Below are 9316 nucleotides of genomic sequence, written 5' to 3'. Positions count from 1 at the left end.
GGCCGCTCGCCACCGGTCCCGCCAGCCCCGCACCGCCGCGACCTGCGGAGAGGCCGGCAGTGCCTTTCCAAAACCGGCTGCCGGCCTGCTGGAAAAACAGATGACTTAACGCGCGAGAGCGGCGTTAGCATCAAGTGCACGGGGAAGATGCTCGCAGAATACTTGTGTGCCGCTTTTTTTTTCTTCTTTAATGCTACTTAGCCTGCATCCTGTGCTTGGTTGGCTGGGCATGTAGTTAAAACGATTGTGGAGTGAATCTGCGTGCGCTAACATCTGTGTTCTCCGCTGTCATCTTGGAACAGGGCTGCAGTGACTCTGCTGCCTCGTTTTGCCACGGTCTCTGGTTTTGAAAACACCATTTTGCTTTTCTGAACACACTTGCAGTGTCCTATATACGCAGCCTCCTATCGTGCACACAGGCAGAAAGGCTAGGGCATCTAAACGGTTCTCGTTTGTCCTAGAAGTAAAAGGTATTAGAAATACATTAGAAAGCAGCATGCTTTGGCTTTTTGTTTTAAATGGAGGAACAGATCTGTGGGCTGAAGCTAGAGCAAAATGTGAGAGATGTATTTAAAGAGCGATGGGTAGATACAAAGAAACATCTTTAAACCAGTAACGAGGGCAGACTTCTGACCTAACTTTTGTATTTGGGGCTTCAATTTGTTCGTTTGTTTTAGCTCCCTTGGCTTAGCAGAGTTCAAGATGGCCACACACAGATGTAACGCTGCACAGCAGTTTCACTGTATTTCCGTGACCTCAGAGGGTAGCTGCCTTTAAAACAGGGGATGTGAGATGCTGAAGATCAGAAGTTAAGAGTTTGTGGAAAGATGTTCTTGAGAGTCTGTTATCATGAAACAAGCACTCGTTGACCTTTGAATAGACAGCAGATGTACTGTTTTTCACTTAAATTGCTTAAAAGCATTCCTCACAACAATCTGGGGTTGTGTTCATTTGTCAGATAATTTTTCTACACTAATCGTATTCCGACTTAAAGCCTTCTGCTGTTCTCCTGTGTAGCTGCCTCCCCTCCCTCGCTGATATTAAGGACTTCTTGCACAGCAGTAGATGGCCTTTTACATCTTAACTTCAGCTTGCAAGAAAACATCTTATCAAATCCAAACCCGACTGTCTGGATTACTGAAGCGTCTGTCGTCAAGAGAATGATTTGAGTAGCGGCAGCCTTGCTGGTTTCGGCGCTGGTGAGGGATAGCAAGCAGGCTCCAGTAACGCAGCCCGTGTTATCGGTGTCGCCGGTTATATAACGAAGCTGCTGTGGCTCTGCAAGTTGACTCTGGAGTTCGTAGCCACGTAGATTAATTCTAATGAAACAGGGAAGCTTAATCCAGGAGTGGGAACTGTAATGCTAAATGCTCTCTCGTGCTTTAAATTGTTCTGAAGGCCTTTGGGTTTGAATTCTAGCTTTTTCTATGAGGTTTGTTGTGAATTTGCATCCCTTGCTCTGTTTGCAGCCTGTGCTGGCATAGTCTCCCCTTTTCTTTAGGAACCTCTCGTATTTAGCTGTTGAGATCGTACACGTCCTGAAAATAAGAAAGTCCATTTTTAAACTTAAATTCTGTATTTTTTTTGTAGGTTTTATTGGCCCAAATTGTGTATATTTTTGTTTTCTATTCCATTGGTGGTTAATACTCCAGTTCTTAAGTATAAACTGTTAAACTGCACGCTGCATTTGAGTTCTCCAGTGGCTGAGGAGAGGTCAGTGGGGGATGCTAGCTGGGAGTTTATGGGATGGGAAAGGGCAGAGTGTCCCTAGCTGTAGTAAGGAAGGATTACCTTTACTAAACTGAAAATACTTTTAAGTTTCCATGACTTCAAGTCATCAGGTAGCTAGACTGTTATCATAAATAGGCATACAGCAGGGCTCTGTGTCTGTACTCATTCTGATTTGTTATGAGGAAGGAAGCAACATGTCCTTTCTGATTCTTCACTGCTTCTCTAGAAAAGACTTCCCAACCTGTGACCAAGGGAAAACATTGCTTTCTTTATAAAACTGTTTCCTTTAGTAACCTCTTAGTAAAGACCTACTTTTTCTTTTGTACTCGTGTTTGGATAATAGGCTTTGAACTTGTGCATCAACTGAACATCCCCCTTCAACCAAAAGTGAAATACAGTGGCTTGGATTTGAATGTTGTCATGTCACTTGTTGCAGTGCCACGTGCTCCTGCAGGTGAGGAGGCTGCTGATTTAACAGGCTTTCCACCTCTACCTAGCAAGGATTACTGTAATGTGCAAGCCACTATTCCACTGAAGCAGCAGACAAGCTATTGTCCCCTGAAACCTCTCTGAAGTGCGTGTAGCTCGTAGATAAGCACATACTGCCGGTCTTTGAAGTCTAGGTCTTTGTTATGTCTTCTGGGACCCTGGATGATGGGGAATATCTAGAAGGGTGTAGATCTAATGGCTAGTTATGCTGTTCTGTCCCATGTAGTCCCTTTTGTCAGAGCAGGAGGGACACCCAACTGCGCACCGGCCTGTCTCATGGAGGCTGTGTCCATTGTGTACTAACCTACAGGGGCTTCCTCCTTTTGTATGAGAGCCTGAGAAGTACTTATGGCAATGTTGTTGCCAAGGGCTGAGATCAAGGCAGCTGCAGATTTTGGCTGCATACCTTCTTCACCTGAGTTAGTTTCTAAAACGCTCTCTCTTGGTATTACCTACTTCTTATCTCCTCCCACAGTGTATCTTGTTGCATTAGGTTAGAACAGTGTGTGCGAGTGTAGAGAAGCAGAACAGATCCTTCCCCTCTGGACTAGGTTGTTTAAAAATGTATGTGTCCTTCAGATGCTTTGCTTCTGTCATGACAAGCTGAGGACAGCAGTACAACTAGTTGTTTCCTTTTTCTGGGGGAATGGAGGTGAGCTTCAATGCAGAATGAGCTGGGGTTGTGATTCTTCTTCTCCAGGGGGTTTGGCATGCTGCTGAGTCCTGTCAGAGCTGCCTTCATGTGCTGCTTGCAGGACTTGCTCCATAGAGTCATCCCTATAGAGGATCTTATCAGACCAGTTCTTCCCCTATTCCTCCCATGAATCGTTGGGGTTGAAGATATCTTGATATGAACGGTTTTGTTCTGGCTGTATTCTCATCTGAGTCATACTGCAGTGCTCTGCAAAGCCTTTTCATTGTGTAGTGAGTCACAAACTCTGGAGTGAAGGGAATGTAAAAATGGAGCAAAGCTTGTGTTCCTTCTGACAGCGTCATGCTAATACCAGTTCTGGTCTCTGTGCCTTTTGCTGCTGAACAAATGATGATGATCTTACCAGTACTGTCCACTTACTGTCCAATTCAGTTAATCCGACCAGTAAGATGGTCCTGACACTGCTGCTGTCACTAGTTTAATCTATTTAGTAATGTAAGTACTTCTACTTGTGACTTAGTTGCATGGCACTTTATTTCTCAGGGTAGAGTTGGTTAATATCCTTGAGGTAGTGTGGAAGTTATATGCTGGAAAGAAGTAGAAAAGCTAAATAGCTTTTTAATACAGCGCAGCAACAGGTAATGGGATATCTACTTGAGACAGAGTGTCTTTGGTACCAACAGAAAAGGAGCCTACAACACTTTATTGTAGCTCTTAAGTCTTACTGTGCTGAGAAGCGTACTATAAACAGTGAAGAAGAAAAGAGGCTGTAAACGCTAAGCTACAGAGCACCTTGAGCTGAATTTCTGCTTTTTCTTAATTGCTGGAAAATGGCAATGTTGACCTGAGTCTGTAAAGGCATGGGTTATGCGTGAATCAGGCTAGAATAAAGCAAAATTCTCTAGCATCTTTGAAAGTCTTTCCTTGCACCACTCTCGTGCTTTTTCTGCGAGAGTCAGAACTGCAGATGCACGGATAGTAGGTGTAATGGCAACTGTGTGCGCTTTGGAAAAAGCCTGGATGATTGATTCACACCAATTAAGATGCAGAACCACGCTAAAGGAAGCATGATAAGAACAGGGGTATGCTCTAGTCCTTGGTTTTGAGATGGTCTCTGTAGTGTTGTCACCCAGGAGTTTCCTGTCATACATCTGTCAGTGCTTTTGTGTTGTAACGTTCTTTTTCTACTACTGAATGTGTGTTGAGGAGGGATCCAGCAGTGAAAGGTGCTGTGTAAGCCCAACGACGCTTCCCTTTTTTTTTGACTTGCAGACTCTAATCCAAGGCATGTGTGTTTGAACCTGTAGGCAAAGGTTCAGCGAGGAATTAATTCTGTCAGGTACTTTCTGGCTCTGTGAGGCTGTTTTCCTACACATAACAGCTAATGTCGTCTTTGGAAGTATTTCTTGGCTGGAGAAACGTGATGGAGCCTAAACTGCCAAAAAAACTTGGATTAGAGAGATTGTTTTAGAACCACTTCTACTGTACTGGCGTCTTATTTCAATTCTGAAACCAAGAGTCTTTCTGTAAATTGGAAACATGTGTATTAGTCAAGTTGGATGACGTGTTTTTGTCTAGTTGGCTCAAAGTCAGAGGGTAATGTGCCTTTCTTAAAGGGGTTACACTGAAGGTTTCTTTCAAGAATAGATGGACCGCTTCCAAGGTCTGATCAGCTATCTTGCTGTAGCACTAGTTTGCTTTTATTTCCAGGAAGGTTAGGTGACCCCGGTTAGTAGAATCCAATGTTTTCTAATTAAATTGAAGTTGCTTTTAGGTTTTTAAGAACTGATGGTAAATCCCGTCTTCCCTTTACTCATCAGTCTCGGTTGCATGAGTAACCATGCAGTAATACCTCTTATCAGCAAATTGGTGCTGTAGTCTGACTCCTCTATTCTGTGTTTGATCTGGAAGAGCCTTTACTAGGGAACTGCAGCATAATGAAATAACCAAAAATGTAGAATCAAGACAATTTTTGATGGCTGATTTTTACCAAATGTAGACATACAACGGTTTCTGTTGACCATACATCCAGTCATGCAGCAGCATATGGTATACAGACAGGAAAAAAGTCAACCTTTGCCAGCTTTCTGTCTGTAGCTTTACTTTTTTGCTGACCCATGCTGTGCTGCCACGTTTTCAGATGGTCTCCTGAGAACTGACGGTTTCTGGAAACCGTGACTGTAGATTACCTTAGTCTAGTCAAAAAAAGTAACTGTTCTGAATGTATGGTTTTAGCAGACCAAATTACACACAGAGGGGTAAAAGGTGACATGGAGAAATGTGAAACACGTTGTGGGGTGAGGAGGGAAGGAGATGCAAGTGAGTGTGCAAAGATGTAAACCATGCTTGCTTCATCTGGGTAGAATCCTGAAAGTATTAATCCTGCGCAGAGAAGATGCTTTTGCCAGGCCTGGTGAGCTTCCCAGTCTTAGGAGACCTCTGTGCAGCATGTGGTGCTCTGAAGGTATCATGCTGGTCTCAGCTGGAAGAGTAGAACCAGAGTTAAAAGCATTAGTCTGGTCAGGTGGTGGCCAGCCACTGGCACCTTGGCACTTCTGCACCAAGACAACATTTATCCTCTTGAAAATCCTCTATTTTTTTTCTACGTGAGTGTAACAGCTTATGTCTCTTGGTCTGGATTTAAGTACTTATGAAGTAATCTTGGGTAATGCATCCACCTCCTCTGAGCACTTACCTGTATGCACACAAGCGTTTATCAGTTTGGAGGAGCTGCCAATCAAGAACCTCATATTTTGCAGTTGCTTTGGAAAAAGGGGGTCTAAACAGGGACTGAAAATGCGGATGAGGGTCTCTAACCTTCAGTTTGCCACCACAATGATATAGCTACTTAGGAAGCTTATCTTGGTGTCCAGCTGCAAAGCCTGATCACTAGCAGTCTGGAGAAAGGACTGATCAAAATCAGTTCAGTCTTACCATCTCTTCCCCCCTTTTTTTTTTCTTCCTCTCAATTCTTAATGCCTTTTTGAGCAGAGGAAAATCCACGCTTTACAGGTTAACAAAAAGCCTTTGTTTAAATGTTGATCCAATAAAACAAACAGTGCTTCAAGCAGATGTTGGTGTGGATTTTTAGTGCTCCTTATTTTTCATTATTAGGGAAAGTGAGAAATTCTCACCCAGAAGAACTATCCCATTAGGCATGACTCTGGAGATTAAGGGTGGGAAGTCAGGTGCTTTCCTCTGACTTAATCCCAAGGCTTTGAATATGGATTAAGGAGCTGTGCCACAAGTCTTCTTGATCTCTTACTTGTATTTTGGGATTAGATTTATTTTTGAGCCTGTAAACAAAAATCTGTCTATTGAGAATGAGATAGACAAAAGTTAGGGGCCTTTGTCACATCAGGTTTCTTGACATACCTGTTTTCAGAACAGACAGTTGGAGAGACAAGCACCTTCCAAGCCCTTGGCATTTCTCTCTTTTTTTTTTTTTCCCCTGTTCTTTCTTTTTTTCTTTATTCTTTTTTCTCCTTTTTCTTCTAGGACAAGGCTAACTTTACACCTCTTCTCCCCACCCCTTCCCCCCCACTAGCACACTTACTGCTGGAAAGGGTGAAGTCCAGAATCGATGGTTCATGCTATTTGTGTTGATGTGGTAAGACTGTGTTGTGGCAGAGCTTGCCCGGTCAGCTCTGTGTGACTCCTTTCTGGGGACGCTTCTGTACCTGTAAGGATCAGTATGCTGAAGACTAAGCAGTGATGGTTAACACTTCTCCTGAAGTCATTCTTTTATGTTCTTTGATGTCAAGTGAATATGCTTGGGTGGCTGCAAGCAAGCACTGAGTAAGGTGGTGCTCACTCTTAATTTTCTTGAGATGGAGGGGAGTCAGCATCTCATTTGCAACTAACCTCAACCATTGATGACTGTCAATTCTCCTCTCGGTTCTGTTTTATCTTTTAGTAGTAAACTTTCCACCAGTTATGTTGAGACTTCCCATTCCCCTTGAGTGGGTAGGAGAACTTGGCTTGTTTTCAACTGAATGTAATTCCCATAGCTGGGGGAAGGGACGTGATGTCTGGGAATTTATTTGCTCTAAGATTCAGATGAGACTTGAGTAACTTTGGAATATATCAGGATTACCTTCTGTACTGAGCTTTAATTCTCACTTTTAAGACACGGATAAGACTCTAAATACTCAGGGAAATACTGATATATGCTGGAGAGTTGTCTCTAATAATAATAAAACGAAAACCCAGTAACCCTGCTCCTCTCTCAGGAAGGCTGTCTGTACTTTCTAGTTATGTCATCCTACCAGTTGGTTGTTTTAGCTGACAATGATGATTAACAAGACAGGTGAGCTAAAATCAAGGAGGATCAAGTTCATGCAAGATTTTTAGTCCCGGGGATGCACTCAGATGACAGTCCAAAAAAAGAAAAAAGTCATCCCTGTTAGAAATCCTTCCCTTTCCTCCACTTCAAGGAGTGGCTGAGACTGTTGGTTGTGTTGCAGTGGTGAAAAACTCGGAATTGGTAAAATTTATCCCCAAACCAGAAATAACTTCTGCTGCGTGGTGAAGGGGTCTGGAGGTATCTAGTGAATAGTCACTGTGGGGCAGTGCTATGCTGATGCTATTTCTTTTTTTTTTCATATTAGATGAACTAGGAAAGAGCAAAACACAGTGCACTTTCATGCTGCAAAGGCTTTAATTTCAAACTTCTTTTTTTTTTTTAGATTTCTGGGTAGTAAGCCACTTGTAGTTTTTGAGTCTGATCTTATAATTGTGAGCTTTAGGGTTTGGTAAGCCACAAATGTGCATGTTCTTGCGAAGTAGTCATTTGTGTGCTTAAGGCTGCAAGGCTCTTCTCTTGCAGACAAAAAAAAAAGTAGGTTAGCATGCAATACATGGACACAGCAGTTGGTGTAACTCAGTAATGATACTTGTACCGATTCCCTTCTCTAAGCACTTGGATATGAGAGTAACATTTATAATAATGTGTGCTTTCACATGGTTATCAGGTTGCTTGCTTTAGCAGATGTAGTGTGTGCCAGACTTCTTTTAAGTTGTTATTTTAACAAATGAGCGTTTTTTGGTCAATAGTAAGAGCAGCATTGAAACCAGGCAGGGGAAAGAGCTGACGTACCCCTTCACCCTCACTTAAACTGGAGCTGCACCCTCAGATTGTGATTTCCTCGGTCCATGCTAAATGCTTTTTCTGGCTGGTACATCTCAGAATAGTGCCACATGTGCATATGCATGAAAGTCCTTTGCAGTGTGAAATTAGAGATGAAAGATATTGCTAATCAGTCCTAACAATGCCGGACTTATTCCTGGACAAGGGGAAACGGGAATGTGGGCAATGGATGTTTCACAAACGTATAACACATTCAGACGCGTTGTTATGCCAGTGTTGGTGTCTGTGCACGGACACCCTTTTCAGTCTGTAAAACGCTGCTGTTCATGCAGAGAATTTAAACAAGCCTTCTATTCAACACTGAAATTAAAAATAATGCCAAAATCCAAATGGAGGCACTTCAGTTGCATAATAGTGTCTGTTACAAGGAGGACTCGGTGCAGTAGATGATGTAATGCTCCTTAAGATAAGGCCCAAGCTGGGGGCCGGGGGGGAGAGGGAAGAGGGTGTCAGTGAAGGAACTGTTAAGAGTATTGGTAATGGTGTCAAAGCTATCCATAGGGTGTTGATTAGCAAACCTGAATAATCCCGAAGTTGATTGGGTTACAACTGGACGTAGGAAAAATGAGCCATTGCTTGGTGCTACCTGTTTTCTCTGACTATTATAATTGCTTTAGTGTTGAACAGTAGATTTCTGAATAATGTGGTGGGCAGAGTATGACCTCACCGTACTTCATGCTCTTTTCTTGGGGTAAGCTTTCTTGCAGTTTAACGGTGTGCTCGAGTTCCTGTAGCTGATAAACTGGTGATTTTGATACTTGCTATAGTAGCTAAGATTTCTTCAGTCTACCGAAGAGATGCTTTCTGTTGCATTGCTGAAATTGTAACGCTTTGCATCTGGGCTGTGCCTGTAGCCTTGCTATTTAAGTGCTAGTCGTAACGGATGACGTTACTGTTCTGAGGCCTCTGGCATTCTGTTACTTTCCTTCCTCCCTAAACTTACGTTTAGCATATACTTATTTTCTTCACCTTAGGAGTAGTCCTTCTTTTATGTTGCTTCCTCGCTGCAAGTGCCTCTGTAGTCTCTTTCTTGGGGTGGCATACGATTGCTGCCTCGCATACGGCCCCCCCTGCCCCCTTTCTCCCTTGTTTTACAGTATTCGCTTCAGGAAATGCTGAGAAAGTCGAGAGTAATGGAATTCATGAAATTCAAGCTGTGCTTCAATGAAAACGTGTTTTCAATTTCTGCCTCCTTGGGAGCCTGAGACTGAACTGTAATTGTTGGCGCTGGGTGGGGGCTGGGGCTGTGGATGAATGAAAGCGGTGGAGTCAGCGCTCTGCAGAGCCTCTCGCCC

The sequence above is a fragment of the Pygoscelis adeliae genome, unplaced genomic scaffold, assembly GCF_000699105.1.
Source record: "Pygoscelis adeliae isolate BGI_AS28 unplaced genomic scaffold, ASM69910v1 Scaffold242, whole genome shotgun sequence".
Lineage (NCBI taxonomy): Eukaryota > Metazoa > Chordata > Aves > Sphenisciformes > Spheniscidae > Pygoscelis > Pygoscelis adeliae.
This window is presented reverse-complemented; position numbering follows the sequence as displayed.